Source organism: Podarcis melisellensis (genome assembly GCF_964234715.1).
Source record: "Podarcis melisellensis genome assembly, chromosome: 3".
Lineage (NCBI taxonomy): Eukaryota > Metazoa > Chordata > Lepidosauria > Squamata > Lacertidae > Podarcis > Podarcis melisellensis.
The window spans coordinates 78,493,098-78,515,223 of record NC_138530.1 but is presented as its reverse complement, the minus strand read 5'-3'; the positions used below and the strand labels follow the sequence as shown (position 1 = coordinate 78,515,223).

Here is a 22,126-nt window from a genome sequence, read left to right as displayed (position 1 = left end):
TTCCAAGCATCAATCAGTTCCTCCCTTTTGTTGAGGACCAAGTCCAAAATAGATGATCCCTTTGTTGGTTCTCCCACCACCTGGGAAATGAAATTGTCAGCGATGCAATGGAGGAATTTGTCATACCTTACACTCTTGGTAGAATTTGAGTCCCAAGAGATATCGGGGAAGTTTAAGTCCCCCATGATTATTATTTATTTCCTTTTTGAATGTTTGGTAATCTGCTCTAGTAAGGCATCATCCAAGTCTTCAGTCTGGCTTGGTGGTCTATAGCAGGCACCCACAGTAAGGTCACTGTTGTTTCTCTCTCTTACAATTTTACATCATTGTGCCTATGTAGGCTAATGAATTCTTTGTACAGATGCTTATATCTGTGTATGGCATCACCCTTAAATTCCAGCTCCAGTGAACAAACTGTAAAGTAGAAAACAGCAAAATGCAGAAGTTTATACAACTTGCAAAATACAGGGACGTCATCTCTTTTGGATCAGGCCACCTAATTAACATTTTGGATTTCAGCGCATATGACAGACCATTCATACAAGAAGAAAGTCCTTTATGCAGTGAATGGACTCAAACAATTTTTTCAAAGGAAGGGAAGGGGAAAGAGAACTAGCTTCTATTTGGTCCCTTTCACTGTGCTTTTTAATGTCATGGGAGAGGACCAACTTACTGCACCATAGCCCACTTCATACAATACAAGAAGGCTATGCACTGGTTTCTGTATAGGGAATCAATGGGCCAATCTTTCCTCCCTTCAATTAAAAAAAAAGCTTTGAATTCCATGTGCCCTCAACTACATACCTTGAAGCATATTGTAGGCCCAAACACATTAGCCCCTTTCTTTCTGTTCCTCCTTCCCTTTAGACACTGGTAAAAGTAAATATGCTGCCAGGCATACTCTGCTATCCAGAAAGAATTAAGTACTCTTCAATCCCACTGAGATCAATGGGCTTTAATTTTGCTAAACTCATTCTGGCTTCTGCACAACATGTCATTATTTTTCACACAAGGAAGCTTATATAACTAACACCCCAATATTTAAATGTATTTTTATCTGGAAGCAAGTGCACAGACTTCAAACAGACTTGCTTCCTTATCAATTTGATTTGAATGCAAATATGGTTTTGGATTGCACATGAAGTTCAGAAATCTGTCCTAAATCATGAACCACCAGAAGGTATTTCAGGAAAATGGTATGTGTATGTGTATGTATTTCAAAGATGTATAGCCCACCCTTCACTCAAAGGTCTTAAGGCAGGGTACACATAAGTATTAAAACATCTATCATCTATCTATCTATCTATCTCTGCCTCAAAACCAACAGCTATTATTTCAAATCGACATGATTAAGTGTAGAAATACAAAGAACAGAAAAATAGCATAAACAGAACAGAATAAAACTGACAACACTCAATACTCAATCTTCTCATTATCTATTATTTGGAGAACTTGGTCTCCGATCAAGATTTTGCACAGAGCTCCTTCTTAAGAAAATGGTTCCCTTGTTTCAAAATAGGTACATTACTTGCACATATAGTAGACCATGAAGAATTTAAAGAATAATATATTCTGAGTAGCCACCATTCTTACATTTCATTGATAACCACACTTCTACTTGAAAACTTTGGTTAGTAGGTGAGGGTATAAATATTCGTAAATCACAGAACTGTAGAGTTGGATGGGACCCTGAGGATAATCTAGTCCAATACCCAGTAATGCAGGACTATGCAGCTGTCCCATACAGGAATCAAACCTGCAACCTTGGCATTATCAGCACCACACTCTAACTAACTGAGCCAACTGTTAATTATCTTTTGCTAGGATCATGCAGCTATGGCAGTGGTTCATGTGTAGGTGCATGCAAGTTCTACTAAATTAACTTTACTCTTTTGCCTTTTATTAAAAATAACTCACCTATTGGTCTCAACAAAACCCAACAGTTAGGTGTTATTCTTCTATTTTGTTTCCACCATTGGAAGCTTACTTATTTACTCAGAAAATTTCTATAACTCAGTGGTGAGTCCCAACCATATTGAACACTGACTTCTCTCTGATACATTGGCATGATTACAGTGTATCATGTCCCTTTCAAAGAAAGAATTTGCTTTCCCTCCTACCAGTGTTATTTCAACAAGCCCATAATAATACTCCCAGTTAAAAACAAACAGCATGTTTCTAAACACAGTACTGTAACTGCCACAATTAAGTGTATGGGTGAAGCATCTATGGATAAAATATCTAGTGTCTGCAATTTCCTATAGGAGCCTTTTAAAATACTAGTGTTTCATCTGCATTGAGAAAATACGACTCTCGTCATAAACTTTGAATCATATATTTAAGTTATTTTTAATAATTGCATCTTGGTGATATTTTCCCAGAGCTAGCCAAAAGCACTCATAAGCTACTGTTCAATCTACCATATTAAATCTGGGATATTAAGCATATTTCCCAGGAACTGAGATGCACAAAATTCAATATATTTTACTCCTAAATAACATACTTGGGATCACTGTGTAGGTGATTTGATGTCTCAACATTAGGAGATAATATTTAGTGCTGATAGCAGTAACAGATATTTACAGCACTGAATAATGTGGTTTGCCACACAAAAAAATAAAAATCTAAAATGTATTCCATGGCCACTATAAAAGCATGTACGGTAAAATATTATGAGACAATCATAATAAGATAGGCAAACTTATCTTGCTCACATCCTTATTGGGTTTCACCAGCTGTGTAAACTACCCTGAAATCCAAACTGGGTGAATAACAATATATAAATGTTTTGAACAAATAACAAAGCTCTGTGTTGCAAATTCAGAAAACTAAGGCTACCTAAAAAGATTTTCACTTGAGGACAACTATGGCTTCATCAATGCCACTTATAACTATGTTTTCTCAAAATCAATTGCTTCCAAGCAAATCGTTTAAAAGGTCAGGGTGGCAATGTACCTCCCAACCCTCCAATCTACAGAATTTGGGGCACCATATAGCTTACTACAAAGAGGCCCTGTGGAACATGTGTACTCTGTATCCACGGGGCCTCTTTTAAAGGACTCACCCTGTATAATGTGCTTTAAAATCTAACTTTAACTACATGATTGATACCTGCTCCAGCTATTGCCTGTTTCCCCCTTCAATAGTTCCTAAAACTGAAATAACTGAGTAAAGCACACATCACAGAACCAAAAAAAACCTCACAAGTGATTAAGAGTTCTATAGCAGGATGCCAATTAATTTATAGGAAGGAACAGTCCACTACCTGACTCAGACAGAACACTGGAAGCCACTGCGGTGTAATGGTTAGTGTTTGAAAGACTAGAGTTTGAATCCCAACTCAAGTATGAAACTGACACACCATAAAGGGTGTTTCTCAGTCTTACCTATCTCACAGGGCAGGATGAAACAGGGAGGGAAGAACCATGTACACTACCTTGAGATTGTTGAAAGAAGAGGTGGTATATAAATAAACGATATCATCTGTCCTGTGTCCAACTTCTGCTTCCAGTAACCTCCAATTCACTGGTGAGGAATTCCTGACCTCCAACTCCCTAGTTTCAGAAGCCACTTTGTCTATAGGACTACATATGTATTAAAGTATTATTAAGTAATTTAAGGAGAATTGGGTAGCCAAATACCCTGAATACCCAAAGAAGTGAAAGAAACTGCAACAGAAGTTGTGCAGATGGTGTCACAAAGAAGCAGAGGCTTAACAGGCCAACCTGGGGAACTTAGATGTGACTCCCTCTCTGCCTGTCTTGGAAACAGGACTACAGGATCAAGGAGGATATTCCAGCTTATGCTTTGCCAAGTCAGTGGAATCTATATATTTTCCATTCCTATGTATATTTCTTAAGCATGCAGCTAGCACCCAGGTGAGAGTAGGAGCCTTCTCTTTGTTTTTTAAGGAACTGATATAGCAATCATACCATGCAAGGTAACTGTTCAACTAACCAAAGAAAGAATAAATAACTGATTGACTTAAAAGAAAAGAAGAGTGCTTCTTCATGTAAAGTTTTCCAGCCTTTCACTATGAGTATGAACTTACACCACAGATTTTTTAAGAAGAGTTTTGTACAGATTTATTATTAGAAGTAGAAAACCTCCTGAAACCAATGAGTCATTATGTATTGGAGGATACCAAGAACACCCATTTATTTCACTTCTTCCACAGCACTCAGGGTTTTTAAATAAATAAATAAATTTCCGCCCCCTCCCATTCTTAATCATTAGTCAAATGGATTGAAGGGACCTAACAAGAGTTGCTTAAAAACAAGGGAGTCTTGTCTTTAAAAACAAACAAACATGTGTTTTCAAAATTTTGAGAGAGATTCCATTATTTAGTGAACCTTTGCAACATGAGGCCCTACAGATGTTTTGCACTTTAGCAAAAGACAAGCTGGCTGGGGTGGATGGAAGCCATAGACCAAAACATATGAGGGTGCCAGGTTGGTGAAGCCTGCTTTAATGTTATCTGCCTCATTGTGATTTTATATGTCATATCCCAGTTGGCAGCCTGTGTGCCATAAGTGTGAAAGCTCTTACTCCTAGGTGCTGCCAACTTCATTGCAATATTGCAGGTAGTAAAGAAAAATACAGTCCTAGCCTCTAGATTGCTATCTGGAAAAGAAGTGGGATCACTCGTAAAATCTAGCAGTTGGCCTACAACATCATAAGCAACACACTCTTATAAAGGCAGAACAATTAAACAATTAGTTAATCTTCAGAATTATTATATTAAATGCTATTTGCAGACCTTGGCAAGGCAATAAATGGGAAAGGAAACCCTGGATGGTTAAGTCCAGTCAAAGGAGACTATGAGGTTGCGGCGCTCATCTCGTTTTCAGGCCGAGGGAGCTGGCATTTGTCTGCAGACAGGTTTCTGGGTCATGTGGCCATCATGACTAAACTGCTTCTGGAGCAACAGAACACCATGACGAAAACCAGAGCGCATGGAAACACCATTTACCTTCCTGCCGCAGCGGTACCTATTTATCTACTCGCACTGGTGTGCTTTCGAAATGCTAGGTTGGCAGAAGCTGGGACAGAGCAACAGGAGCTCACCCCGTTGTGTGGATTTGAACCGCTGACCTTCTGATCAGCAAGCCCAAGAGGCTCAGTGGTTTAGACCACAGCGGTACCAACTCCCCTGGTGAAGCAATACCAGTGTAATGGAATACCAGTATAACAGAGCAGATTACACTTTGTGTAATGGTGTGGCAAAGGCACCCTGGCTTTCACCACAAACCATTGACACCATGCAGATATTAGTACACCAATCATGCTCATGCATGGAACAGATCCCATGGGTTCAACTATACTTCTGCATGCCTCCAGTGCAACCAGTTTTTAAAGCAAAAAATATGCTGGGTAAGAGCGTTTCAGACAGGAGACCATGTGCCAACCAAGATGTAGAACCTGTGCAGACAGAACTTAAAGTATGTACCAACTATTTGTTCTGTTATAAAGGAAGGACGGCTCTTATGTCAACAGATAGAACCGTTTGGGAAAGATGAAACAAGCTGAATCCACAGGAGCATAATGAGACTTTGGGATTTAATCTACTCCTGACAGTTAGAACTAGCATCATGCTGGTCACCATCCTATGGTGAAATTATGCCTGCCTAAGATCACAGGGGACCAGATATGAACTTTTCAGTGCACTGAATTCCGGCAGGCCACATGAACTCACCTATCCATTCATAAAACGAACGGCCCTCCATTGTGGGAATCACTGGCCAGAAGGCACAGTGCTACACAGAGGAATGCTGCAAGAAAAGCCTGTTCAGGAATTTTCTAGTTGTTCTGGCAGCATGAAAAACTGCTGTGCAGGTGTGTACTCAGATACCTATGCAATCAAGATTCACTGTTGTAACTAATGAGGAATTCATTTGGCAAGAAAGAAAACAGGGGAGGAAATAAATGAAAAGGGGAAAAGGAGAAAAGAGCAGTAACGATCTGCAATTATCCAATAGGCATAAAAGCCAGCAAGACCCTTATGGAAACACACTACATGTGATCACTGTGTGGTTTGGAGGTTTTCTTGGGGGGTGTACAGGCACATATGTATCTAAAATTGAAAAGCGTAAGTGAGATAAATACGTTTTGAAACATGGCTGCTGTAATCAGGTAAAGGATTAAATGAATCTCCATGTCAAATATGCTTTCAACGTTTAACCTAGGTGTGCTGTCATGCAATGTGTAGAGCGGCCCCCAAGACAGACAAACATATTCTACAAAACATCAGTAGGAGCCACCCCACATCAGCAGGGGTGCAGCAAACATGGTCATCTTTGCTTGAAATGTGCATCTAAAGAGCAATCTGAAGATGTTAAAATGAAGAAGAAGAAAGTTGTATTGTGTTAATGAGGAAGGAAACTGCCGCAGCAAAGGGAACTTAAAAATAGCCTTTGAGCAACAAAACACCTCTCTCACATTCTTTGAGTCTGTGCTCTCCTATTGTGCACAGCTTAAATTAAAGGTAGTTTGTGCTGCAGGCAGACATGTGAGTCAGCAAGAGCTGCCTGTAGGAAACTGCTGACATTTTTTAATGGCTCAAATACGCTAAATGCACACACACGCAAAACCCTTCCCACTCAGTAAGTGCAGACGCACGTGCGCGCGTGCACATGCACACACACACACACACAAGCATTCAGAACAACCTTCAGCTTACAGTTCTCTTCTCCTTATTGCATATATTTTCTTTTTCAAAATATTTTAATGTGAGTTATAATTAGCAGCTGCATTTGAGTTTCAAGAGTCAACTAGTTTAGCTTACTTATTTATTCAAACAAAGGACTTGAGACACTTCTCTATTTTCAAAACTGAAATTGTTGTCACAGAGCACAACTTACTGCACGGGCTGTAAAATGCACTTCCTTTTTTAAAGTTGGGAGTCCTTTGTTGAACTTGGAACACTCACAGTATCAAATGCTCTAGTTAAGAAATGACTTCATAAGCTGGAGAATAAAGGTTTATTTCTAGAAAGAAAAATGCTGGAATTTAGTCATATTAGAAGATAATGCCTTTTGACCTCGAAGACCCAATTCACAGGCTTTGGATTGGTTTTTGAGAGGCAGGGGAAACACTTGCAATTATTCAGTAATATGATGAACACAATCTGCACATATTGCTGCTACTTCACTCAGGCTTAAAATTGTAGACCTGCAAACAACAGGATTATAACAATCTATTAACCTTTTCAGTCCTCGTCGTACAGTGGCCTGGTTCACACATAACTCAACTAAAATTTGGCTTAGCATGAACGAACAAACATACCAGTGCAAGGGAGAAAATCACAGCAGCTTCAATCCTGTGCCATTCCTGCAGCCACCATGCTACCAAGAGCTAAGCCTTGGTTTGGCTTAAGCATTACATCTGAACCCGTAGTTCGTCTCATTCTAAACCAAATAGATCTCACTCCAAACCAAAGCAGCAGGAACAGAGAAGGAAAGCAGCCAGGCATGAGCATGCTTACTTGTTCGCTCTAAGCCAGGGGAGAGGAACTGCCTAGTCCACAGGCCAATCCTGACCCACCAGGAGGTTCAATTTGGCCTTCAAAGTCATTTATACCAAACCATGGCCACTGTCCATCAGATGAAATTGCTGGGTGATGTCAGCTGATGGGCCAGGTTCAAACTGCTGGGTGAGGCTTCCCCAGCACATTTCCTGCAGGGAGTGCGCTGGTCAAGCAGACCCCTTCCCCCATGTAAGCCAGTCAGCTTCAACAAGTGGGGAGAAGAATAGATGAGAGTTGGTCCATGGAGAGAGGAGAAGTAAAGATCTTGCCTAACAGGCTCCCCATCCCTGTGTTAAGCCACAGTTTAGCTTCACAATACATGTGGACAGCTCTAGTAAAGAAATTAGCAGATACATGCCAGTATATTTCCTGCACTATCGCTATACTCCATAATGTGCAGCAGCCATTCTTTTACTTTTTGACCACTATGTGAATGTGCTACAGGAACCCAGAGCGGAACACATAGAATGTACTCATGGGGTGGCGAGAGGATGGGGGTCGCTGCCCCGAAACCAGAGGAACAGGATCCTTTAACAGAGCCAAAGGGGTCCCCGTCTCCACAAACACAGTCAGCTTTGAGGCATAGGGAGCAGTAGGAGGTGCACTCCAGGAGGCAGAGACAGGCAAGCATAGCCTAGCTCACTAGCTCTGGGAGATTCTTCAGCTAGAGTAGGCTTAGGTGAGGGTCACATGCTTCATCAAGCCCAGAAGTTGCAATCAACACACAAGGTATAAAAGGGAAGCAGAGCTGAGGTGCTGTGTCTGCTCAACTTTCCATGTGGATGGACCTTGGCTTGGATGTTTCAGGAGTTCTACAGAACTGCGCTTTTGGGGACTGTATACCCCAGGGAGAACTTGCTGCCAGGTACGCCAAGGGTTCAGGACACAGTGATTTCAGAGTATTCTTAATTAATTTCAATCTGAATATGTTAGGATAAGTGATTTGAATGCAAAAACAATATTATCCACATGCACAAAAATTGTAGAGGCTTCAGGTTTAGGGCCAAGTAGGAAATTACTATACCAATTCATTATTTTTTTAGGATGACAAATGCTGTGATCCTAAGTGCACCACTAAATGCACAGGGAATTACTTCCAGGAAAGCATGCATAGGGTATCATTGTATGCATAAAAAGCATTATCTTAAAGTCATTTTCTATAGCAGGAAAATAGCAGCATACCCAAGTATGAAAACTAGACTACCCAAAGTATCAATGAGCAAGTGAAGAGTACCCGTTTTTCAACCTTCCATAGAAGATTACAAACACTATATGTCACTCACATAACATATCACCAAATTGGTTAGTTTTTGTGTTGTTTTTTTTAAAAATGCTACCCCTTTTGCCTTTTGATTTGCATGCATTGTTCATTCAATAGCTCTTCTGTCAATGCTGGTAATTGTTGTACTAAGCCAGTAGCTTCAATTTGAGCTCATTATTGATCACACAGAAATTTATATGCATTCCTCTGCTCGCTTGCTCTAAAATTATCATTTCAACTCCAGCAGTGGCAGGCTAAGTATGACGCTTTTCAACACACTACAAAGATGCTTCAGTCTGACTAGAAAGCAAAACGAGCATGCTGCAACTCAGCTGGCTATGCTCATACATTTTACATTTTCTTGAGGCAAGCTTCAAAATGAATACTTAATTTATGCAGCTGCCATAAGATTCTTTTTATTTTATTTTATTTTGTTCTGCTCAGAACAGAAGAAACAGTGACCAAGTTTTGCAAGAGCTGAGTAGGCATTATTAGCACAGTTGTAGCAAACCGTATGCAGATTTCAGAAAGGAAAAATGGGCACTTGAAGTATTCCAGGATAAACCATTATGTTCTTTGAAATCCACTAATGGAAGCATGGTCTGTCTATATTGCTAACATAGGAAGTTCAATTATTTTAAAACATCTGTGCCAAATTAACAGTGTAACATATTATATTTACTCCCTAACACCACAGGGCATTCAACGAAATTGGTACAGCTATAGCTGATGAAAGGCTACGTTAATCAGAAGATGCATCATATGGGGTCACATAAAAGACGGAACCAGATATATAAATTCTGCATGCCAAGACATTATCATCAAATATTGAATTGGTATGAGGCAGTATTACTGAATCACTTTACACAAGCTGAAATATTCCCTTTCAGTGTTTCAGAGGGTATACAGAATTGGATTTTAGAAGTGAAACAATGAAACTGTTAGCTATATCCTAGTGGAACACATTGTTGAATACTTACAGGTAAACCTAAAGCATAGAACGCTTCACTACTGCTATTCAAGAACATACACATTCATTTATTCGAGCTCATATCCTCCCTTTCTGGAGGCTCAACCTTCAATATCCTTTATTATCAATTTTAATAGAATCACAATACAGAATAACTTAGGAACCTACAATAACAATTCACATACATATACAAGTGGTAATTCACTTAACGTTACACCATACTAACAAATCTGTACACACACAAAAACTACTTCCCATGTAGATTGCCAAATTATATCATATATCCATATACCAAAGGTAAAGGTAAAGGTAAAGTGAGAGCCAGTGTGGTGTAGTGGTTAAGAGCGGTAGTCTCGTAATCTGGGGAACCGGGTTCGTGTCTCCGCTCCTCCACATGCAGCTGCTGGGTGACCTTGGGCTAGTCACACTTCTCTAAAGTCTCTCAGCCCCACTCACCTCAGAGTGTTTGTTGTGGGGGAGGAAGGGAAAGGAGAATGTTAGCCACTTTAAGACTCCTTCGGGTAGTGATAAAGCGGGATATCAAATCCAAAATCCAAATCCAAAGGTATAGGGACCCCTAACCATTAGGTCCAGTTGTGGACGACTCTGGGGTTGTGGCACTCATCTCGCTTTACTGGCCGAGGGAGCCGACGTACAGCTTCCAGGTCATGTGGCCCAGCATGCCTAAGCTGCTTCTGGCGAACCAGAGCAGGGCACGGAAACGCCGTTTACCTTTCCGCCGGAGCGGTACCTATTTATCTATTTACACTTGACGTGCTTTCGAACTGCTAAACATATACCAAACAACCCATAAAAAGTAGCTCTACTTCGTTCAATATCTATTGCAGGAATGTATATGAAGGAATGATCACACACTATAGTTTGCTATCATATCAAAGCTAACATGCTCAGCAAATTTCCTATTACAGCGCCAAGTATCTGCAAGGTTCCTTCTCATATTATGTATCTGAACATACTTTTATCAAATACTGCCTCTAGCTAGTAAGCTACATTATTTTTTTATAGACTATTATTACCTCTGAATACCAAGGCTTGGTGGCAAACAAAGGATGGATATCCCCAAGACAAATACAGGGACATGACCATGTTCATGTAAATATGAGCACTGAAGGGTCTCTGTCACTGGCCCAGTTCAAATGTCATAATAAACCATTGTTTTAAACAAACTATGGTATGATGTGAACCAACATGGCTGAAAAGTTTGCAGTGTTCTTCCCTGATTCCTGCTACTGTCATGGAACAGACAAAGCATGCAAAAGCCTGGCTTATCATGTTGTCTGAACCTAGATTCATGGTTTGTTTCCTCCAAACAAACCACAAATAGTAAGCCAAGCATAAACATTTGCTACCACTTCTGGTTTGTTTGGAGGAAACAAACCATGAATGATGCTAGCTTTTTTGTCAGTGTGGCGGGGAGTAGTTCTTGTTCACATTAAACCATAGTGATGTGACCTGCAAACCAAGCCACTAGCAATAGATTCAATCTGGAATGTGATCACCTAAACTAAGCTAGTTTATCTTGGCTTGGAATAGGGCCCAAATTAACTCTTTCAAATTTGGACCCTTTCCAAATTCCATGTTGGGTTATGCTCTCAAAGATGTCACTGGGAATATGGCAATGCCCAAGGCTTGCTGCTTTCCTCAAAGCTTTTCATTATTCCCATTGCTTCCAGATAAGAGTAACCGGTACTGTGGTTAGGCACTCATACAGCAACAGTATTTTAGGCAGCAAAATCCCTAGGAATTGTATTTTTCAAGGTATCTTCCAGGGTCTTTATGAAAGACACTGAAGACAATATTTCCTAGAGTCTTGGCACCCAGAATGCAGGTATCAAATGAAAGCTACAGCAGCAGCTGTTCTACTTTATAGGAAAGAGAAGGGACTGGCAGTAGCTGTGGCAAGAACCAATGATAGGAAGGCTGGACAAATCAGAAGCCAAGTCTGAACTCAGAAGAAATTTGGCTTAACTCATAATTATTGCAGAAGCTCCAAGAAGGGGAAGTTCATATAATGAACACTGCTGCATAACTGAGAATGTCAAAACCAGAGATATCACCCAAAGCAGTTTCTTCCATATCAAGGCTGGGATCAAAGATCTACTTTAAATATGTTTAACGACATGTGTGCATGCAGAGCCAAACTTTTGAATAGTGTTCTTTAGACAGCAAACCCCCTCCCTTCCCAACTGCCATTATCACTTTAGCTGCTTTTGAAAAGCAACTACATTTCAAAATCAGTTTGCCACCCAAGACAGGGGAGGGCTGCCATTCAAAAATACCAAGCCAAAGGTTCATTGAGCATGTGGAAATAGTTGTATAGTTCTTAGTATGCAACAGCTGAAGTATGCAACAATTTTACCCCAGATCATATCCATTTCTGAATGTGCATATGCTGCATTTTTATACATGGGCCACCACTGAAGTAACATGTAATCCTGAAAAGTCCCTATAAGAATATACCCTGTGATTTATATTTGGGTTAAAAAGCACTACCTGCTCTGTTTTCACACAGAGGTTGTTCACAAAAGGTCACACGTGCATTTCTTTGTCTGGATAAACCCAGATCTTTGGGTTTTGCGATTAAGGCTGCAATTTTATTCACAGCTTTATTGAACTTCACTTCTGAGTGAACATACACAGGATTGCACTGCAAGTTTCCCACAAGGCTCTCTAGTGGCAAGTTAAGAAGCAGTGTGTAGTCATCCCTCCACACCTCAACCTGTCTCTCCTGCCTACAATTGCATATGAATGCATACCTTCCAGAAGTTAATTAGGTCTGGAGTTTACCTCAGCTATTGCTTGAACCTCTACAGTATTTGCTCATCAAGAGATCTCTTAACTCTCTTGAAAACATCAATCATCTTTATAACATCGCTGTAGGCATTACCTGTACAGCTTGAGAAAATGAAGCATGTCACAGAACAAGTTATCTGCAGAACTGGGAATACCAACGTACAATCCCTACTCTTATTCCCACGCTTGTAAAGCAGGGAGTTGAAAAAGAAACACAAAACAAAGTGCCATCCCTTTTACACTAAGAATTCGATGTCAAGCATCCAATATTTTCAACGACATATCTCAATTTGGGCTGAAGTGTGATGAAGTATTCTACAACGGGGCAGAACTGGCACCGTCTTTCAATTCATTTAAAAAATAATTGGAGTATTATTTACTGTTTACAGGCTAAAATGTATTAGCATTTTCTTTTCTTAGCTATGTTTCCTTAAAATCTATTCATTGCCAAATCCAAAAAGCTACAATGCTGACATAAACATCTCAGATACATCTCTATTATTATTTTTTTTTTGGGGGGGGTGTATATTTGATGTGTGTTGAACTTACATAAGCTTCATATAGGTAATAACAATTGTTACTCATTAAAAAAAAAAGACACCAAACTTCCATGTTAAAATGTTCATGAGTGAATCTTAATGAGTGAAGCAGGCTTAGCCATTTATAAAACACAATACTGTATAAAGGTAAGGCATGGAGAACCTTCATCTTGTGGGCCTAATCACGCTTCCCCATTTGGCTCATGCGGCCATTTTGATCACATCATGCCCATCTGCTCCATGCCCAACACCATATGAGAAACCTGGCTCAGCTGAAGTGGTGTAGTGTTTGGCGTGCCTACAAAGGCCTGTGCAAAGTGCTATGTACAAGTGTGTGACAAGATGTGACAATCAGCTGACTTGGGGGTCTTCACAGCACTCAACATCAGCTGATCATTCGTGCTTTACAGGTTGAGTCTTTGACTGCAATATTTGATTTCAAACCATGAGGACAAAAAGATGGGGGGCTTATCTAACATCATTGTGGCCCTGCCCACCTGTCCACTTGACCATGGAGTGGGATGGGAGAAATAATGATCTGAAACACCAGTCAGATCCAGTTCCCGATCCCTGCTGTAGGTCAAGTCATGACTATATTTGCTGGGGTTGTGGTGCGATACTAAAATATGACTTTAACACAGGCATAGGCAAACTCGGCCTTCCAGATGTTTTGGGACTACAGTTCCTATCATCCCTAACCACTGGTCCTGTTAGCTAGGGATGATGGGAGTTGTAGTCCCAAACATCTGAAGGGCCGCGTTTGCCTATGCCTGCTTTAACACTTATCACACTTTGGCTCACATGTTCTCGCTCCCTGGTATGGATATAGGGGGAGGATTAGAACCACTTTTTATTAAATTAATTTGTATTTACTTTTACGCTATGGTTTTAGCACAAGCCAGGATAATACTCAATAGCATGATCATGGCTTATTTTAAAAAAACAACAGTTTACTCAAACCAAAATCCCCCTAAATCTGTATGTAACTAACTCTGGTTAGTTTAAAATGTGGAAGTGGAAGTTGAAGCTTCCAATTGCCTTTTTGCAGCTAGATCAAAGGAAGACAGGGGAGAAGGGTTCATGTGAGCCCAATACCCAGCCGACTCATGCTCATAACGCTATGAACTAGCCTAGTGAAAGGCACAGATTGGCAAATAGTCCAGCCTAGAATAGGAAGTCATATTAAAAGAGTGCTAAATTATTTTTACTGCCAAAGGATAACATTTATTAGCATGTTATTCTAAGAAAATATGATTTTAGTAGAGACAATACATAGTCGTGTGCTGTCTAATCCTGTTCGTGCTTATTCAGAAGAAAGCCCCATTGAGATCAATGAAAATTTTACTCTATGTGCTTTTGAATGTAGGCCAAGACTGCACTTCTGTTCACACTTACCAGGGAGTAAGTGCACTGATCAGAATTGGACTTGATTTCAGTAAATGTGCAATGGATCGGTCTGTAATGGTCCTAAACCCTAAATACGAGCATTTTCCTATGTAATTCTAGGGAGAAATTGTACCAAATAGAGGACACGTGTGTACCTAGCACAACATATTATGTGTGTTGTATATATGTAGTATAGCATAGTGATTGAGTGGCTGAGCTACAAATAAGAAATTCCTAGTTTGAAATTTGCCTCTGCTTTCATTAAGTCATGTGCCAATCTGTCCCAGGCATTGCCTTCTCTGACTGGCAAGTTCTCCAGGATCTCAAACAGAGATGGATCTGTCATGTTACCTATTTCCTTTTAACTAGAGATGGCAAAAAATTCAACTAGAGACTATTTGAACATTAAGATGTTCTCTGTCACTAAACTACGGCCCTCCGTGTAAGAAGGTGTCACTTCCACATCCTGATAATCTAAAATAGAAAAAAAAGTTTACTCAAAATCTGCCAGTGCCTCAGTAATGAAAAGCCCAATGATCTCACAATAAGCGTTTTTAAAAAGACGCCTGGTGATTTACAAAAATAGCCTGTTCCACAAAAGGAGAGGCATGATTTCACACTTAGCTTACTTCATGACAGCCAAAGCCTTTACAGTTAAGAGGCCTGGTCTGTATGTTACATTTTAATGATCTGGGAAAATAATTATCGGCGCTAACATCTCTCTCCAACTTTATACAGGAGAGAGAGAGAGAGAGAGAGAGAGAGAGAGAGAGATGAAAAATGTGGTCTTTCATTTGGCATTATCTTATTTTGGGAACCCACTAGGCAAGTGAGATATTTTGTTGGGAAGTAATTATCCTTTGCTGTGCAACTCAACAGATTAAATTGATATAGAAACCACTCTTTAAAAAAACTATGGCACAATCTTTTGTGTTACAAGAAAGCATCCTCCAACGTTTGTCACAAATAATTTAAAAGAGAGTTTTGCTTGCCACAAGGCACTTCCAGTAATTAAATGATTTGGCAGCCTGACGCTATAAATGAAGCAATCATTTTTGATGTCCTAAGTATGCACACTTACACACAGTGACCCAAGTACTTTCACAAATGCATGTTCCAGATCTCTCTCTGGGAGGAAACAGAACATAAATTTCTCTTCAAAGCAATCAACAGAATAATACTAGACGCTGCCTTTGAATACACAGGAACTTGCAATGTAGTATTGACTCCCAAAGTGTTCATTTCATTGCAATGCACCACAAAGTTATTCCTATTATGCCCCAAAGAAGGAAAGGGAGGGAGAAGGGGAGGGCAAGAAAGGATTTGAGGTGCTGACCAGATGGACATCCCCAATCCATATTGACTTATGAATAGGAAACCCCAATGGGAGGATGAGGGCAGAAGCAGCGGGTATAATGAGAGCAGCTTTGCATGCCTTGCCCATGCTGGATGGCTTTAATAAGGATCTGGCAGGAAGCATTTAGCCACCCAGACTGAACAAACAAAACAAGCTCACAAAAAGAAACCCATCTCCTCTCTGCCCGCTCACTATTCAGCACCACCTGAAGCAACCACCACCAGCAGCAGCAGCAACAACACAACCTCTTCCTTTCTTAGAACTTGTCTCCAGGCATTCCCAGGTTCTGCACAAGCTTTTCCCAACCCCAGTTGAGAACCATCAAGTCGCTGTTGCAACACAGGAAAACTGGAATGCACCGGAGACACATTTGGGGGAAGGGGAGAATTCATAAAAGTAGATGTGCAAGGCCAGGGAATATTTGCCTGCCAACTCCCCCTTCCCTCTTTCCCAGCTTGTTAAAAAGGCCTCGCAATCTGACAGCTGCTCGCATGAAAAACAAGAGTCGCTCTCTCTCCACCCCTCCCCTTCCCCGCTTTCCGACTTACTATCCTGAGCTCCTCCTCCTGCGGCTTGCTCAAAACACCCATCCCCGGGCATGCACAGGGCAGTCACCACTTTTCCCCTGGCGCGCGGGGACGGAAGCTTTAATGAAATTAAAAAATGCCCACTGTATAAGGCAGGCCTAACCCTCTCCACGCCACACACACCCCTCCCTCCGCTTCGCTCCTCCCCAGCCACCTATAAAAGCCACCCTTGCGCGGGACTCCCAACAGAGCCAAAGCAGTGCCGGTCACAATTCACATTCACACACACACACAAAACAGATCTTCTCGGAGCGCAACACACGGCCGCCCGCCTCCTCACAACAGGTCTGGCTTCGCTTCGGGTACACTTCCCGCGCTGCAACGTCTCGACTTTCTGAAGCCTCCGGATCAACGCGGCTGGTCTCCCGCCAGAATACAAAGGCGCAAAGGCAGAGAAATAAAGCGCAGGGACAGTCTCCCTCCCGCCGCGAGGAAAGCAGCCCTTTCCCCCCAGATAACCCGCGGCGCCAAACTTCGCCCTCCTCCCATCCCGAGAAGAAAAAGAGAGAGAACGAGACTCACCTTCTCATCCACGCAACTTTCGACAAGCGACCGGTCCTTACCCTGGCAACGTCGGGAAGGGGGCGAAATATATCTATCTATATAGGTCTTAAAAACAAAACAAAAAACAAACTGGATCTGGTTGGGGGCTCTCGCGGGGGCCGCTGAGGTGGTCTGTAGAAAAATGTGCGCCTCAAAGAAGGCGCCGGTCACATACCGACTTGCTCGCCGATCAAAAAATAAAATGAAATGGAAACAACAACAGCCAGCTGCCTCGCGAAGCGAAGTCTTGCACAGGAGGAGTTTTAGATATGCCTATGTACACGCGCATATAGGCATGCATATACATAGACATAAAAGGAGGGGAGGACAGAAATGGATATAGACATATAAAAGGGAGGGGGCGGGGAAGTGGAAGAGGGTGGCGGTGGTGGAGGAAGAAGAGGCTGCAACGGCGAAAAGGGATGGGGGGGAGGCAGAGAGAGAGAGAGAGAGAGGTGGCAGGGGGGAGCCACGCAGGGCTTGCTCTGCCGCTGCAGCGCTCGGGGGCTTCTGTGCACAAGGCGGAGGCGGAGGCGGCGGCGGCGGCAGCTCCGCGCTTCTTCGCAGCCCGGCGGCGTCGTATTGTTGCTGCTGCGGCTGCTGCCCCCGTCCTGTTGGTTCCACTGACTCTCCCGGTGGCTCGCGCTCTTCCCAATGGAACGCCGCCTACTCCCCTCAATCGCTACATTGTTGACATTCGCAGGCTGACATCATCCTCCTCCCACCGCCGCCGCCGCCACTACCAACTACCGCACACACTCACATACATGCATGCATGCATACAAGGCATAGAATCCACCCCGCCTTCCCCCCCGCCATTCACAATAACGCCGCGCAAATCGCGTAGCGCACGCTCCTAAGGCGGCGCGGGCCCGCACGCGCACAACCGGGCGTAAACCCGCTCTGCGAATAGGAGCTCCTGCGCTGCTGGCATTCTCTCCCAGGGCTCCTGCCCGCATGCGCACAGCGGCCTCAGTGATTCCAAGCGCTGCTCCTTCGCTCCTAACTTTTCTCTCTCTCCCCCCTCCTTTCCTGATCGCGCAGCTATCGAAAGGCACACTGGGAATTGTAGTCCTCCTTTCCCTCCCTCTCCTTCTTCACTTCTGCGTTTGTTGGAAGAGCAAGGGAAGGGGAACTCGTTTGTAACGCAGCCCCAGCGGGACAATAAAGCAGCCACAGCCGCTGTGTATGTGTGTAGCCGAAAGGGGCATGAGGTCATTGTTTCTGTGCTGAACGACTAGCGAGGACTTTGGTTTCTGAGAGATGCATTAGGCGAATTCTGAATACCACCTCCTTCTCCATCATAAACTGAAACGTGTTTAATAAAAACGTGGCAAGCGCGAAGCCCTAACATAATAAAGTGGTAATCACCAATATGTGCTAAACGAAGTGCTTTCGTGGAATAATAAATGGGCTTAGACTATGGGCCAAGACAACACAAGCATCAGTGGGCCATAAATCGATAGGTGTTTTAATTTTTTTTAAGCTGCATTGTAAAAAGGGCTCTCTCTCTCTCTCTCTCTCTCTCTCTCTCTCTCTCTCTCTGTGTGTGTGTGTGTGTGTGTGTGTGTGTGTGTAATATTAAATAGCTTTTATATTGTAAACCACCTGTGATCTTGGGATGAAGGGAAGTATATAAACTTAATAAAAATTAAAATAAATAAGTAAATTGTTATAAATAACATACTGCATTGATACTGTGGTGGCATCAGAGAGAGAGATCCAGGTTCTAACAACTACAGCCCCCACACCTTACATGGTGGTCACTGGGGCAGTAAATTGTTTAACTCAGTATTGGCTTGATTTTATTTTTGCAATCCTTTCCATTGTCCTGGCTTTATACCTCCACTTTCCCTCCTTTTAAAAAAGCAAAACAAAACAAATAGCCCAGGTATTTTACATCCTGAACTGTGTGATGACATAGTACCTGCCATCCTCCTTTTCCACATTTTGCCATAATTGCAAGGGCTTTTGCCAAAGTTTTCTAGGTATGACACAAAGGCACCCCAGGGCAGCCTCCACAACTCAGCACCATACTGCAAAGTCCTCTGGGCAGCTTACAAGTAGAAGAAATAAGGGAGGGAGGAATGAAAAGAATGAGACCAAAAGGCTATTACTATTCAAAGTTCAAAAGCATGTAAGATCAGAAGTGACCCATGCACCGCAGAAGGAATGCATCCCTGCAGCTGTTAAATTAGCTAACCATTGTTTGCTACCCAGATAGCAGCACCAATTGCCGCTGTCTTGAATAGGTCGTTTATTATGTTGTATTTGTGTAAGCTTTACATAGAAAGGTAACAAACACATACAGTGGTACCTCGGGTTAAGTACTTAATTCGTTCTGGAGGTCTGTTCTTAACCTGAAGCACCACTTTAGCTAATGGGGCCTCCTGCTGCCGCCGTGCCGCCGGAGCACGATTTCTGTTCTCACCCTGAAGCAAAGTTTTTAACCCGAGGTACTATTTCTGGGTTAGCGGAGTCTGTAACCTGAAGTATATGTAACCTGAGGTACCACTGTATTGGCCAGCGGACCTCCTATATTTCATGACCTACAGCTTTGCTTTGCTTTTCTCTTTTTCATTTCATCTCTATGTGTATGTATATCTGTATGTGTTTGTGTGTACACCATACATATATATGAGATACATGCATATATCTGTCTGCCAACTTGAGGATAATACTCCATGTGTTTGATGAAGCCTAATCTATATGCATTTAAGCACATTATCCCTCTTAGTCTTTACAATGTTGCAATATTGTATTTGCTGCTACACACTAATTACACTATCCCTCTGTGATTCAATAAGAGAGAGCACTCATTCATGCTTGATTCATTGATCTGTTGATTTCTCACTTATTTCTTTAATGTTCCTTGAACTTTCTTTCGAGATATTGCAATATTGGAATATGCATCTCACCCTAGCCAAACAAAGCAATAAATATATGAAATGAAAATAGTCATCACTAATTGTGCTCATTATCGCAACATACTGTGAAATGCAGGAAAGTAACTCTCCAACACCTCTTAATGGAGAGTGGATTTGGGATTTATTGATAGCAAGCAGAAAACAACCTCATAATGCACACATTAAAAAGCAGCATTGAGCCAGGAAAACGAATTTGAACCCTGATGGAACAGGGAGCAGCCTTGTTGTTTTGACATTTTTTCCCCCTGTGGGTTGCATTTAAATGTTTATTTCATAAATCAAACATTCCCAAATGCATTATCTCACCTATCAAAGTTGATCAGACCTACATGTGCATAACTTAATTTGGACCATGCTTCATATTTCTGAGGATAAAAACAGAAGAGGAACCTGCTAGATCTAGCTTCAAGTCCATCAAGTGCACCAATGCCTAGCCTTATAAAGTGATCCAAGTGCCAGTAAGTTTTGCAGTTTCCCAATGTGCAGCATGAAGAAGTACTTTACCTGTCCTGAATCTTCAAATATTCAGCTTTGTTAGGTGACCCCAGATTCTAATATTCTGAGATGAAGAAAACTCTCTTTATTAAATTCCTTTATCTACCCACTTTCTCCAAACTATGCATAATTTTACACAGCTCTGTCATGTTTCCCCTTCCCTTGTACTCCCAACTAAAAAGCTGCAAATGTTGGAACCTTTTCTAATAGGATAGTCACTCCAGCCCCTTGATCGTTTGGTTGCTTATTACTGAACCTATTTCAACCATACAATACCCTTTATGAGGTGCAGCAGCCAGAACCAAATACTATATTCCAAACATGGTTGCACCATAGATTTGAATAATGGCATAAAGATATTGGCAGTTTTATTTTAAGTCCCTTCCCTAATTATCCCGAGTATAAAATCTGCTTTACTCATAGCTGATTTTCATTATCTATTCACCACAATTCATCACCTTTTTCCTGGTCAGTCCCTGCCTGTTCAGTCCCTATTAGTGTTTATGTGAAATTAGGTATTTTGGCTCCAATGTGCATCACTTTATACTTGTCCACATCGCATTGCATTTGCCATTTTAATGACCATTCGCTCAGTTTCAAGAAATTGTTTTGGAAACCCCCACAACTGCCTTTTCTTCTTACCATTTTCAGATGGATTTTAAGACTGAATAATGTTTACAGTGGTGTGTACTGGTAAAAATGTGCTAGAAAAGATTTCAGATTTGTTCAGATTTAGGACTGTAACAGCTTCAAACCAAGACATATAAAAAGGAAGAATTTTCAGTTTGCTAACATCAAGCAAAATTGTACGGGTGTTAGGCACCTGCAGGGGATTTTATATCTTTAAAAAAAATGTTTCCATTCAGATTTTAATTCAGCACCACCTTTGTATTCAGCTTTGTTCTTCCCACACTTTGACAGGAGAGCAGACAATTTGCTGAGCTTATTGTTTCTTCAGCATGAGGAGGGATTCTTGTTGTTCTAGTGATGAGTCATGCAGGATATAGCAGATGGCATAAAAAGTGAAGCCACAAAGATATGAAAATACTAATGAGGTTGAGGAAGAAGATTGGTGTAATGAGGCTGAGTGAGTGAAAGCCAATAGAAATGATGTAGGTCAGTGGAAAGAGGAAATCCAGCAGGCACAGCACGGCTGGACTTGAATTTGCAAGATCAGAGAGAGAAGAAACACAATGGATGGAAGGGGGGAGAAAGAAGAAAGAATGATTGTCTAAGCATAGCCAGAAGAAGTTGTGAGACAACAAACTAGTGAAGCCAAAGGGCAATCTTGGGTTTGGAGAGCTGGAAAAATCCTTGAGGACCTGACCTCTTGAGGTATAAGAAATGGCATCACACAAAAAAAAGAATTAATTAACAGAATACAAATCCCACTGTTTCTTAAATCTGCATGCCTCCAAAGAATATATAAGGATTTACTGTAACTTGCATTCTGCAATTCCAGTAAGCAATAAACAAGATCCAGTTTTCAATTAACCTATTACCTCAGTGCCTACCTCCCCTAACTTTAATTAAGGATTTTAAGTAAACATTGTACCTTGAACTGAATGAAAATGAAATGACTTTATAAAAGACAAGTCTTTGTTATTTGTTTGTTTATTTATTCAGAAAATTAGAGGTTTTAATATCATAGGTATGATAAAATATATTAATTGAAACTGATTGCGTATAACTACTACTTTCATGTTGTTTCATATATATGAA

General features: G+C 41.4%; 1 protein-coding gene across 3 annotated transcripts in view; it reads right to left on the bottom strand.

The window, feature by feature from the left end:
- Window positions 1-22,126, bottom strand: part of BACH2 (BTB domain and CNC homolog 2) — a 237,272-nt gene that overhangs the window by 158,552 nt on the left and 56,594 nt on the right. The window contains exon 1 of one of the 3 annotated variants that reach the window (XM_081906997.1): window positions 16,962-17,807. The exons of 1 other annotated variant lie outside the window; for it this stretch is intronic. The gene's annotated coding sequence lies outside the window, so the exon portion shown is untranslated. Of the gene's footprint in view, window positions 1-16,400; window positions 16,490-16,961; window positions 17,808-22,126 lie in introns of those variants that run through there. One more of the 3 variants, XM_081907000.1, reaches the window with a different exon arrangement.